Here is a 13275-nt window from a genome sequence, read left to right as displayed (position 1 = left end):
TGTCAAACACCTCACAGAAATCACAGAGTTGAATCAGGTCATCTGGACACAACCTTTAGTGAGACAACCGTTTCATCATCATCCAAGTAACCTCTGCAGTCTCACCTGACTGCAGGTGTCCCCACCCTTATAAACAATACAGTGTGACTGCAGGTGTCCCCACCCTTATAAACAATACAGTGTGACTGCAGGTGTCCCCACCTTATAAACAATACAGTGACTGCAGGTGTCCCCACCTTATAAACAATACAGTGACTGCAGGTGTCCCCACCCTTATAAACAATACAGTGACTGCAGGTGTCCCCACCCTTATAAACAATACAGTGTGACTGCAGGTGTCCCCACCCTTATAAACAATACAGTGACTGCAGGTGTCCCCACCCTTATAAACAATACAGTGTGACTGCAGGTGTCCCCACCCTTATAAACAATACAGTGTGACTGCAGGTGTCCCCACCCTTATAAACAATACAGTGACTGCAGGTGTCCCCACCCTTATAAACAACACAGTGTCTGCAGGTGTCCCACCCTTATAAACAATACAGTGTGACTGCAGGTGTCCCACCCTTATAAACAATGCAGTGTGACTGCAGGTGTCCCACCCTTATAAACAATGCAGTGTGACTGCAGGTGTCCCCACCCTTATAAACAATACAGTGTGACTGCAGGTGTCCCCACCCTTATAAACAATACAGTGTGACTGCAGGTGTCCCCACCCTTATAAACAATACAGTGTGACTGCAGGTGTCCCCACCCTTATAAACAATACAGTGGCTGCAGGTGTCCCCACCCTTATAAACAATACAGTGACTGCAGGTGTCCCCACCCTTATAAACAATACAGTGACTGCAGGTGTCCCCACCCTTATAAACAATACAGTGACTGCAGGTGTCCCCACCCTTATAAACAATACAATGACTGCGGCTGTCCCCACCCTTATAAGCAATACAGTGACTGCAGGTGTCCCCACCCTTATAAACAATACAGTGACTGCAGGTGTCCCCACCCTTATAAACAACACAGTGACTGCAGGTGTCCCCACCCTTATAAACAATACAGTGACTGTAGCTGTCCCCACCCTTATAAACAATACAGTGACTGCAGGTGTCCCCACCCTTATAAACAATACAGTGACTGCAGCTGTCCCCACCCTTATAAACAATACAGTGACTGCAGGTGTCCCCACCCTTATAAACAATACAGTGGCTGCAGGTGTCCCCACCCTTATAAACAATACAGTGACTGCAGGTGTCCCCACCCTTATAAACAATACAGTGACTGCAGGTTTCCCCACCCTATAAACAACACAGTGACTGCAGGTGTCCCCACCCTTATAAACAATACAGTGACTGCAGGTGTCCCCACCCTTATAAACAATACAGTGTGACTGCAGGTGTCCCCACCCTTATAAACAATACAGTGTGACTGCAGGTGTCCCCAACTTATAAACAATACAGTGACTGCAGGTGTCCCCACCCTTATAAACAATACAGTGTCTGCAGGTGTCCCCACCCTTATAAACAATACAGTGACTGCAGGTGTCCCCACCCTTATAAACAATACAGTGTGACTGCAGGTGTCCCCACCCTTATAAACAACACAGTGTGACTGCAGGTGTCCCACCCTTATAAACAACACAGTGTGACTGCAGGTGTCCCACCCTTATAAACAACACAGTGTGACTGCAGGTGTCCCCACCCTTATAAACAACACAGTGACTGCAGGTGTCCCCAACTTATAAACAATACAGTGACTGCAGCTGTCCCACCCTTATAAACAATACAGTGACTGCAGGTGTCCCCACCCTTATAAACAATACAGTGACTGCAGGTGTCCCCACCCTTATAAACAATACAGTGACTGCAGGTGTCCCCACCCTTATAAACAATACAGTGTGACTGCAGGTGTCCCCACCCTTATAAACAATACAGTGACTGCAGGTGTCCCACCCTTATAAACAATACAGTGTGACTGCAGGTGTCCCCACCCTTATAAACAATACAGTGACTGCAGGTGTCCCCACCCTTATAAACAATACAGTGTGACTGCAGGTGTCCCCACCCTTATAAACAATACAGTGACTGCAGGTGTCCCCACCCTTATAAACAATACAGTGTGACTGCAGGTGTCCCCACCCTTATAAACAATACAGTGTGACTGCAGGTGTCCCCACCCTTATAAACAATACAGTGTGACTGCAGGTGTCCCCAACTTATAAACAATACAGTGACTGCAGGTGTCCCCACCCTTATAAACAATACAGTGTGACTGCAGGTGTCCCCACCCTTATAAACAATACAGTGACTGCAGGTGTCCCCACCCTTATAAACAATACAGTGTGACTGCAGGTGTCCCCACCCTTATAAACAATACAGTGACTGCAGGTGTCCCCACCCTTATAAACAATACAGTGTGACTGCAGGTGTCCCCACCCTTATAAACAACACAGTGTGACTGCAGGTGTCCCCAACTTATAAACAATACAGTGACTGCAGGTGTCCCCACCCTTATAAACAATACAGTGTGACTGCAGGTGTCCCCACCCTTATAAACAATACAGTGTGACTGCAGGTGTCCCCAACTTATAAACAATACAGTGTGACTGCAGGTGTCCCCACCCTTATAAACAATACAGTGACTGCAGGTGTCCCCACCCTTATAAACAATACAGTGTGACTGCAGGTGTCCCCACCCTTATAAACAATACAGTGACTGCAGGTGTCCCCGCCCTTATAAACAACACAGTGTGACTGCAGGTGTCCCCAACTTATAAACAATACAGTGTGACTGCAGGTGTCCCCAACTTATAAACAATACAGTGACTGCAGCTGTCCCACCCTTATAAACAACACAGTGACTGCAGGTGTCCCCACCCTTATAAACAATACAGTGACTGCAGGTGTCCCCGCCCTATAAACAACACAGTGTGACTGCAGGTGTCCCCACCCTTATAAACAACACAGTGACTGCAGGTGTCCCCGCCCTATAAACAACACAGTGTGACTGCAGGTGTCCCCACCCTTATAAACAACACAGTGACTGCAGGTGTCCCCACCCTTATAAACAACACAGTGTCTGCAGGTGTCCCCAACTTATAAACAACACAGTGACTGCAGGTGTCCCCACCCTTATAAACAACACAGTGTCTGCAGGTGTCCCACCCTTATAAACAACACAGTGTCTGCAGGTGTCCCCACCCTTATAAACAACACAGTGTCTGCAGGTGTCCCACCCTTATAAACAACACAGTGTGACTGCAGGTGTCCCCACCCTTATAAACAACACAGTGTCTGCAGGTGTCCCCACCCTTATAAACAACACAGTGACTGCAGGTGTCCCCACCCTTATAAACAACACAGTGTCTGCAGGTGTCCCCAACTTATAAACAACACAGTGTCTGCAGGTGTCCCACCCTTATAAACAACACAGTGTCTGCAGGTGTCCCACCCTTATAAACAACACAGTGTCTGCAGGTGTCCCCACCCTTATAAACAACACAGTGACTGCAGCTGTCCCCACCCTTATAAACAACACAGTGTCTGCAGGTGTCCCCACCCTATAAACAATACAGTGACTGCAGGTGTCCCCACCCTTATAAACAACACAGTGACTGCAGCTGTCCCCACCCTTATAAACAACACAGTGTCTGCAGGTGTCCCCACCCTATAAACAATACAGTGACTGCAGGTGTCCCCACCCTTATAAACAATACAGTGACTGCAGGTACCCCCACCCTTATAAACAACACAGTGTCTGCAGGTGTCCCCACCTTATAAACAATACAGTGTGACTGCAGGTGTCCCCACCCTTATAAACAATACACAGTGACTGCAGGTGTCCCCACCTTATAAACAATACAGTGACTGCAGGTGTCCCCACCCTTATAAACAATACAGTGACTGCAGGTGTCCCCACCCTTATAAACAATACAGTGACTGCAGGTACCACCACCTTATAAACAACACAGTGTCTGCAGGTGTCCCCACCCTATAAACAATACAGTGACTGCAGGTGTCCCCACCCTTATAAACAACACAGTGACTGCAGCTGTCCCCACCCTTATAAACAACACAGTGTCTGCAGGTGCCCCCACCCTATAAACAATACAGTGACTGCAGGTGTCCCCACCCTTATAAACAATACAGTGACTGCAGGTACCCCCACCCTTATAAACAACACAGTGTCTGCAGGTGTCCCCACCTTATAAACAATACAGTGTGACTGCAGGTGTCCCCACCCTTATAAACAACACAGTGACTGCAGGTGTCCCCACCCTTATAAACAACACAGTGACTGCAGGTGTCCCCACCTTATAAACAATACAGTGACTGCAGGTGTCCCCACCCTTATAAACAATACAGTGACTGCAGGTGTCCCCACCCTTATAAACAATACAGTGACTGCAGGTGTCCCCACCCTTATAAACAATACAGTGACTGCAGGTACCCCCACCCTTATAAACAATACAGTGACTGCAGGTACCACCACCTTATAAACAACACAGTGTCTGCAGGTGTCCCCACCCTATAAACAATACAGTGACTGCAGGTGTCCCCACCCTTATAAACAACACAGTGACTGCAGCTGTCCCCACCCTTATAAACAACACAGTGTCTGCAGGTGTCCCCACCCTATAAACAATACAGTGACTGCAGGTGTCCCCACCCTTATAAACAATACAGTGACTGCAGGTACCCCCACCCTTATAAACAACACAGTGTCTGCAGGTGTCCCCACCTTATAAACAATACAGTGTGACTGCAGGTGTCCCCACCCTTATAAACAATACACAGTGACTGCAGGTGTCCCCACCTTATAAACAATACAGTGACTGCAGGTGTCCCCACCCTTATAAACAATACAGTGACTGCAGGTGTCCCCACCCTTATAAACAATACAGTGACTGCAGGTGTCCCCACCCTTATAAACAATACAGTGACTGCAGGTACCCCCACCCTTATAAACAATACAGTGACTGCAGGTGTCCCCACCCTTATAAACAATACAGTGACTGCAGGTACCCCCACCCTTATAAACAATACAGTGACTGCAGGTACCACCACCTTATAAACAATACAGTGACTGCAGGTACCCCCACCCTTATAAACAATACAGTGTGACTGCAGGTACCACCACCTTATAAACAATACAGTGACTGCAGGTGTCCCCACCCTTATAAACAATACAGTGACAGCAGCTGTCCCCACCCTTGTAAACAATACAGTGACTGCAGGTGTCCCCACCCTTATAAACAACACAGTGACTGCAGGTGTCCCCACCCTTATAAACAATACAGCTACTGCAGGTGTCCCCACCCTTATAAACAATACAGTGTCTGTAGGTACCCCCACCCTTATAAACAATACAGTGACTGCAGGTGTCCCCACCCTTATAAACAATACAGTGTCTGTAGGTACCCCCACCTTTATAAACAATACAGTTACTGCAGGTGTCCCCACCCTTATAAACAATACAGTGTCTGCAGGTACCCCCACCTTTATAAACGATACAGTGACTGCAGTGTCCCCACCCTTATAAACAATACAGTGACTGCAGGTGTCCCCACCCTTATAAACAATACAGTGTCTGCAGGTACCCCCACCTTTATAAACGATACAGTGACTGCAGTGTCCCCACCCTTATAAACAATACATTGGCATAACCACCCAAACCAGTGATCAGTTTCATATGCAAATTGTGGTGATTCTGTATGTGGCGGGAGTGGCGGAACAGTTGAGATGCATAGTTTCCAAACACCGTGTCTCAGTTGCTTTCAAACCCCATAACACGCTGCACCAGAAGTTGGTCCACCCCAAGGATCAGGTCCCCCGGCACAAACACAACAATGTAGTGTAGCTGTTAGGTGCCAGGTGGGTTGCCATGATTGTATATTGGGGAAACTAAACAGACGCTGGTCAAGAGGATGGCACAACACAGGAGAGCTAACACATCAGACCAGGACTCCACAATCTACACCATCTACAGACCAGGAGTCCACAGTCTACACTATCTACAGACCAGGACTCCACAGTCTACACCATCTACAGGCCAGGACTCCACAGTCTACACCATCTACAGGCCAGGACTCCACAGTCTACACCATCTACAGGCCAGGACTCCACAGTCTACACCATCTACAGGCCAGTGGCCACTCTTTCAGGGATGAGGATGGGACCATCCTTGATAGGGAGGAACGCTGGTTTGAATGGGGAGTCAAAGAGGCCATCTATGTGAAGAGGGAACGACCATCCCTGAACTGAAGGGGGTGGGGGTGGGGTGTGGTGGGGTCTAAGAGTACATCTGTCACCATCTTACATTGCTGTGATTGCAAACATTCCCCAATCCTCTGTGAATAGTACACATGGCCACTGTAACTCTAGTTAATGGTCACACCCATATGTGCATATGAAACTGGTCGTTGGCATGGGTGGTGATGCCACTGTGTTGTTTATAAGGGTGGGGACACCTGCAGTCAGATGAGACTGCAGAGGTCACTTAGATGATGATGAAATGTATCTGTCAATAAATGGTGTGTCCAGATGACCTGATTCTACCTTCTGTGGTATCTCAAGTTATTTTTCTGTGGCGTTTCCCTCATCCAAATAAAAGGTGTGAGGCTAGATGGTCTCATCCATTACCGCAGCTCTCTTTTGCACTGTGTAACTCTAAAGCAAGTTACACATTGCAAAGTACATCCGAGCACACTCGACCTGATGATGATGGCCTCCAAAGCCCTCTGACACTATAAGTGGAATTTGGAGCTCTACAAATAAAAGTGGCTTGACTTGACCTGCCTTCTTCCACATTTAATTGCCACAATGAAGATGTGAAACACAATGAGTTGTATCATTTTTAACCACAAAATTGTTCATGTTTTTGATGGCATACATTAGCTATTGTCTTACATACACCAGTGGCAGAAAGTCTCTTAAAAGGACATAATTATTGCCCTAAATCCTTGGTTCTACTAAAACTGTTCCATCATTTGTAATTCTAAATAGTAAAAACACTGAAACTGCATGCATGCAGGCAAATTGTTCTCATTATGGTATTTTGTAGTAAAAACAAAAATCCAGGCCCTCAACCATGGCACATAATAACAGCGTTATTATTGATAATTATAGTTTTATAGAATTACTATATCCACAGTGTTATCCTCACCATAAACGTGGGTTGTGTCTTTATATTTCACTAGCAAGTGTGTGCTGAGGTTAGCCGACACATATGGAGAGGTTTGAATTATGGACTCCGCTCTGTTTACCCACAGTGAAGAACAAACAGCAGGCAGGAGGCGTGTAGTGGGCGGGGCTATAGCAGGCGGGGCGCGTGCAGTGGGCGGGGCTATAGCAGGCAGGAGGCGTGCAGTGGGCGGGGCCATAGCAGGCAGGAGTCCTGCAATGGGCGGGGCTATAGCAGGCAGGAGCCTACAGTGGGCGGGGGTTATAGTAGACATGCAGTGGGCGGGGCTATCAGCTTTGAGCTTCATTCACTGCTTCCTGTTTATTCTACTAGAAATCATTAATCAATGCCAGATGTCAGCTCTTCAGGAGTCTCAGGGAAGTTCTTGTAGAAAAAGACAGACAGAACGTTAGACAAAGACAGGCAGATGAAGTGATGGGCAGAAAGAAAGACAGACGGAGAGAGACAGACAGTCCAGCTGACTGACACACAGACTGACTCACTGATGACAGACAGACAGACCAATATATCGTCAAGTCAATTTTATTTGTATAGCCTAATATCACAAATTACAAATGTCCTCAGGGGGCTTTACAGCAACACAACATCCTGTCCTTAGACCCTCACATCAGATAAGGAACAACTCCCTACAAAAAAAGAAAGAAAGACTCATAGCTAGACTGAATTTTTTCAAAAGAATGTAATGCCATAAGGTTTATTGTAGAAATGTGTGATAACGTGTGATAACAGCATGTAAACAGGGCCAGGTTTCATCTGGAGATGAGCGCTCCCCGTGCTCCACCCTGCAGACATGTCAATAACCAGTCGACATAGACCCACAGGTGTCATACAGCAATACACACAAAACCATGTTGTGTAATGTCAAACAGGATCAGCTCTATGGGCAGACCAGCAGGATCTGGTAGCTGGTTCTGGTCTCAGTGCTGCAGCTCAGACTGGTCAGACCAGCTGCTGTGTGTCTGAACTGCAGTCCATTCAGACCTGCACCGACAACTGGGAGGGAGTGTGTGTGTGTGTGTGTGTGTGTGTGTGTGTGTGTGTGTGTGTGTGTGTGTGTGTGTGTGTGTGTGTGTGTGTGTGTATTTGGGCAAGTCCAGGGGAGTTAGGGCAGGAATAGAGCAGACTAAATATACCACCCAGTTGCCCCCCAGGTTACTACCCCAGCATGTGTTACCCCTGGGACAGAAATAGCCTGGCCTGGGGGTGGGGCTGACAACTCTGTCACCATCCAGCCCATCAGAAGCACATTTACTGTCCAGTACACAGACAGACAGACAGACATTATAGAAAGGCCTCAGTTGCCTATGAAACATAAATTCTTTAGCCCCTGTCACTAGTTTAGCTGCCAACTAGATGTTCAGAGTAGACTAGATGTTCAGAGTAGACTACCTCACCAGGCATGTTCACCAACACGTGTCAGTTGGCTGGTAGTGATCGCCTGCTTGGTTCCAGCTGTTTGTATTAATAGGGAAGCAATGTATTCCAAGTTTCACTCTGTCATAAAGATACATACTAACAGTGCTGTGTCTGTGTCACAACATGAAGCAATCCCCTACACCTGGATGGACGACATGAAGCAATCCCCTACACCTGGATGGACGACATGAAGCAATCCCTTACAGCCAGATGGACAACATGAAGCAACCCCCTACAGCCGGATGGACAACATGAAGCAACCCCCTACAGCCGGATGGACAACATGAAGCAATCCCCTACACCCGGATGAACAACATGAAGCAATCCCCTACACCCGGATGAACAACATGAAGCAATCCCCTACACCCGGATGAACAACATGAAGCAATCCCTTACAGCCGGATGGACAACATGAAGCAACCCCTTACAGCCGGATGGACAACATGAAGCAACCCCCTACAGCCGGATGGACAACATGAAGCAACCCCCTACAGCCGGATGGACAACATGAAGCAATCCCCTACAGCCGGATGGACAACATGAAGCAATCCCCTATAGCCAGATGGACAACATGAAGCAATCCCCTATAGCCAGATGGACAACATGAAGCAATCCCCTATAGCCAGATGGACAACATGAAGCAATCCCCTATAGCCAGATGGACAACATGAAGCAATCCCCTACAGCCGGATGGACGACATGAAGCAATCCCCTATAGCCAGATGGACAACATGAAGCAATCCCCTACAGCCGGATGGACAACATGAAGCAATCCCCTATAGCCAGATGGACAACATGAAGCAATCCCCTACAGCCGGATGGACAACATGAAGCAATCCCCTACAGCCAGATGGACAACATGAAGCAACCCCCTACAGCCGGATGGACAACATGAAGCAATCCCCTACAGCCAGATGGACAACATGAAGCAATCCCCTACAGCCAGATGGACAACATGAAGCAATCCCCTATAGCCAGATGGACAACATGAAGCAACCCCCTACAGCCGGATGGACAACATGAAGCAATCCCCTACAGCCAGATGGACAACATGAAGCAATCCCCTACAGCCGGATGGACTGTGGTTCTTGGCTGATACCAGACAGAATGTCAACTCTCCATTTCCATCTTCAGTCTGACATTGCCTCCACTGTAGGGCTGCACGATTTTAGAAAAAAAAACTCATATTACAATATTTTTTTTCTGAGATATACAGTGCATCCGGAAAGTATTCACACCCCTTCACTTTCCCCACATGTTGTTATGTTACAGCCTTATTCCAAAATGGATTAAATTCCTTTTTTCCTCATCAATCTACACACAGTACCCCATAATGATGACAAAGCAAAAAAGGTTTTGTAGAAATTTTTGCAAATTTATTAAAAATAAAAAACTGAAATATTGCATGTACATAAGTATTCACACCCTTTACTCAGTACTTGGTTGAGGCACCCTTGGCAGCGATTACAGCCTCAAGTCTTCTTGGGCACGAAGCTACAAGCTTGGCACACCTATATTTGGGGTATTTCTCCCATTCTTCTCTGCAGATCCTCTCCAGCTCTGTAAGGTTAGATGGGGAGCGTCGCTGCACAGCTATTTTCAGGTCTTTCCAGAGATGTTCAATGGGGTTCAAGTCTGGGCTCTGGCTGGGTCACTCAAGGACATTCACAGACTTGTCCCGAAGCCACTCCTTCGTTGTCTTGGCTGTGTGCTTAGGGTCGTTGTCGTGTTGAAAGGTAAACCTTCGCCCCAGTCTGAGGTCCTGAGCGCTCTGGAGCAGGTTTTCATCAAGGATCTCTCGGTACTTTGCTCCATTCATCTTTCCCTCGATCCTGACTAGTCTCCCAGTTCCTGCCGCTGAAGAACATCCCCACAGCATGATGCTGCCACCACCATGCTTCACTGTAGGGATGATATTAGCAAGGTGATGAGAGGTGCCTGGTTTCCTCCAGACGTGACGTTTGGCATTCAGGCCAAAGAGTTCAATCTTGGTTTCATCAGACCAGAGAATCTTGTTTCTCGTGGTCTGAGAGTCCTTCAGGTGCTTTCTGGCAAACTCCAAGCGGGCTGTCATGTGCCTTTTACTGAGCAGAGGCTTCCGTCTGGCCACTCTACCATAAAGGCCTGATTGGTGGAGTGCTGCAGAGACGGTTGTCCTTCTGGAAGGTTCTCCCATCTCCACAGAGGAACGCTGGAGCTCTGTCAGAGTGACCATCGGGTTCTTGGTCACCTCCCTGACCAAGGCTCTTCTCCCCCGATTGCTCAGTTTGGCTGGACGGCCAGCTCTAGGAAGAGTCCTGGTAGATCCAAACTTCTTCCATTTATGAATGATGGAGACCACTGTGCTCTTCGGGACCTTCAAAGCTGTAGAGATTTTTTTGTACCCTTCCCCAGATCTGTGCCTCGATACAATCCTGTCTCGGAGGTCCACAGACAATTCCTTTGACTTCATGGCTTGGTTTCTGCTCTGACATGCACTGTCAACAGTGGGACCTTATATAGACAGGTGTGTGCCTTTCCAAATCATGTCCAATCAATTGAATTTACTACAGGTGGACTCCAATCAAGATGTAGAAACATCTCAAGGATGATCAGTGGAAACAGGATGAACCTGAGCTCAATTTTGAGTGTCATAGCAAAGGGTGTGAATACTTATGTACATGCAATATTTCAGTTTTTTATTTTTAATAAATTTGCACGAATTTCTACAAAACCCTTTTCGCTTTGTCATTATGGGGTATTGTGTGTAGATTGATAAGAAAAAAAAGGAATTTAATCCATTTTGGAATAAGGCTGTAACATAACAAAATGTGGGGAAATTGAAGGGGTGTGAATACTTTCCGGATGCACTGTATATTGCAATATATAAACAATGCAGGAATGTTCACCAGATTTCTTGAATAGCTCTATTTGGAAAGAATTATTCATTCTAGAATGATGGGGGGGGGTGATTTTTAAGGGGACTCCATCTGCATACAAAATCATAAGTAGCTGAATTGTAGAGGATTTGGTTTTTGTTGAAGAGTAGCTTGTAAATATGTGGCCATCCTACCGGGAGAGCTGAACACTCATGTGCGCGCTCTATGCGTAGAAGGCAGAGAATGATCAAAAGCAGACCAACATGCATCCTGATGTGGGCTGGAAAAAAATGCTCCAAAATACGCATGGTCCAAAACTCACGACCTGTAGTCAGCACTTCACCACAATAAAAAGAACAATGAACGAGAGAGGAAGAAAAAAACCACCTGGTCCTAAAGATAATTTCCCATTTAAAAAATCCATAAAACTGACGTTACTTTTCTTTTTGCAACCACATCTTCTTGCGGTGTTTCCTCCTATTCCTGCTCATGTTCAGATCGTGGCCGTCGTCTAGCAGGGCCTGCTGTGATTGTTTGATACACGGAGCAAGAAGGATTGCGATTAGTGTTTCGCTGTGTATGCAGAGCCTGCATGTCACTCACAACCAACAAACACCGTTTATCTAAGAACCCTCGACTCAGAATAGATATCAGACAGACTTCTCTTGTAGGTCAGTCATGGGACATGAGAACCGTGAAATCCAAGAACCCTCAACTCAGACTAGATTATATCAGACAGACTTCTCTTGTAGGTCAGTGATGGAACATAAGAACCGTGGAATCCAAGAACCCTCAACTCAGACTAGATTATATCAGACAGACTTCTCTTGTAGGTCAGTCGTGGAACACGAGAACCGTGAAATCCAAGAACCCTCAACTCAGATTAGATTATATCAGACAGACTTCCCTTGTAGGTCAGTCATGGAACATGAGAACCGTTTATCCAAGAACCCTAAATTTAGACTAGATTATATCAGACAGACTTCTCTTGTACGTCAGTCATGGAACATGAGAACCGTTTATCTAAGAACCCTCAATTTAGACTAGATTATATCAGACAGACTTCTCTTGTAGGTCAGTCATGGAACATGAGAACCGTGAAATCCAAGAACCCTCAAATCAGACTAGATTATATCAGACAGAATTCTCTTGTAGGTCAGTCACGGAACATGAGAACCGTTTATCCAAGAAACCTCAACTCAGACTAGATTGTATCAGACAGAATTCTCTTGTAGGTCAGTCATGGAACATGAGAACCATGAAATCCAAGAACCCTCAACTCAAACTAGATTATATCAGACAGACTTCTCTTGTAGGTCAGTCATGGAACATGAGAACCATGAAATCCAAGAACCCTCAACTCAAACTAGATTATATCAGACAGACTTCTCTTGTAGGTCAGTCATGGAACATGAGAACCATGAAATCCAAGAACCCTCAACTCAAACTAGATTATATCAGACAGACCTCTCTTGTAGGTCAGTCATGGAACATGAGAACCATGAAATCCAAGAACCCTCAACTCAGACTAGATTATATCAGACAGACTTCTCTTGTAGGTAAGTCATCGAACATGAGAACCATGGAAGTTTTACTTTTGTATCAAGCAGAAAAAAGTTGTAGCATGAGGTGTTTGAGTTAATTTGCCTTACTTCACAAAGCATGTACTGTAATTTGACTAATGTGCATGCGTACATCACGATGATGACGCTGACATGATATATCGTGTAGCCCTACTCCATTCTAACCAATTTCTGCGGGGAGAGGGATTTGATTTTCCTTAAACAACTACGAGACCAAC

The sequence above is a fragment of the Lampris incognitus genome, chromosome 9 (assembly GCF_029633865.1).
Source record: "Lampris incognitus isolate fLamInc1 chromosome 9, fLamInc1.hap2, whole genome shotgun sequence".
NCBI classification, from domain to species: Eukaryota; Metazoa; Chordata; class Actinopteri; order Lampriformes; family Lampridae; genus Lampris; species Lampris incognitus.
This window is presented reverse-complemented; position numbering follows the sequence as displayed.